This window comes from Nyctereutes procyonoides, unplaced genomic scaffold (genome assembly GCF_905146905.1).
Source record: "Nyctereutes procyonoides isolate TBG_1078 unplaced genomic scaffold, NYPRO_anot_genome, whole genome shotgun sequence".
Lineage (NCBI taxonomy): Eukaryota > Metazoa > Chordata > Mammalia > Carnivora > Canidae > Nyctereutes > Nyctereutes procyonoides.
In genome coordinates this window covers 46,616,684-46,618,030 of record NW_026575142.1, presented here as the reverse complement: position 1 = coordinate 46,618,030, position 1,347 = coordinate 46,616,684, and the positions used below count along the sequence as shown (strand labels likewise).

At 34.3% G+C, this 1,347-nt stretch overlaps 1 pseudogene; it reads right to left on the bottom strand.

The window, feature by feature from the left end:
- Positions 1–237: 237 nt before the first annotated feature.
- On the bottom strand, positions 238–348 carry LOC129499022 (small nucleolar RNA SNORA72; annotated as a pseudogene).
- Between the last annotated feature and the right edge of the window lie 999 nt (positions 349–1,347).

Genomic DNA, 1,347 nt, shown 5'->3' with positions numbered 1-1,347 from the left:
GCATGGGCAAAACAGATTAATTTCTTGGGGATGTGAAAACGCTGACCTCCCCTGCCATTTTTGTTTGTTTTCAAAAACTACAGTTTTACCATTCACTTAATGGCACCTGGCAATCGTCAAATTAGCAATGGTTATCTACAAAAGTTATTACACTATCTGTGTTATTTCTTGAGGTTGATCAAATACCTAGAGTCACAGACATTTCTCACAATAGATGCATCATATAAATCAGGCTTGGTTTATCATCAGTCTTTATAAAACCAGACCTAGAGAAAGAACTAGGTCTGGAGACACATGTGTGATCTTAATATAGCAAATGTCCCCCTGCATTAAAAAAAATCTTTGAATACACTTTTTAAGAGCAGTTTTAGGTTCACAGCAAAATTAAGCAGACAATATGGAGGTGTCCTACCTATATACCTCATGCCACTACATATGCACAATCTACCCTATTATCAACATTCCTTCCGCACCAGAGTGGTACATTTGTTACAATCAATGAACCTACATTGCCACATTTTAGCACAAAGCTCATAGTTTACATTAGGGTTTGCTTTTTATGAACATTTTATGGGTTTTGATAATGTATAATGACATGTTACTTACTATTGTAGTATCATACAGATTAATTTCAATGCTCTAAAAGTTCTCTGTGCTCATCCTATTCATCCCACCCTCCCCGCTGCCACTGGCAACCATTAATATTTTTACTGTCTTCTTAGTTTTGCCGTTTCCAGAATGTCATATAATTGGAATCATATAGAATATAGTCTTTTCCATATTGGTTTCTTTCCCTTAGTAAAATCCATTTAAGGTTTTTCCAAGTCTTTTTATGGGTTGACAGCTTATTTCTTTTTAGCACTGGACAATAATTCATAGTATGGGTTTGCTACAGTTTATTTACCCATTCACTTATTGAAGAATATCTTGACTGCTTCCAAGTTTTGGCAATTATGAATAAAGTGTCAATAAATGAATGTCAAGTTTTCAATCCATTTTGGTAACTACCAAAGAAGTACTATTACTGCATGATATGGTAAGATATGTTTACTTTTGTAAGAAACTATCAAACTATCTTCCAAAATGGCTGTATCAATTTGCATTCCCACCAGCAATGAATGAGAACTTCTGTTGTTCCACATCCTTGCCAGCATTCGGTATTGTCAGGGTTTTGGATTTTTGCCATTCTAATAGGTGTAAGTGATATCTTGTTTTAATCTTCAATCCTTTAATGACATATGATATTGAGCATCATTTCATATGCTTATTTGCTGTCTCTATATCTTTTGTGGTAAAATGTCTTTTCTGCTCATGATTTGCTTATGCTGTTGCTCATGATTTAATTGA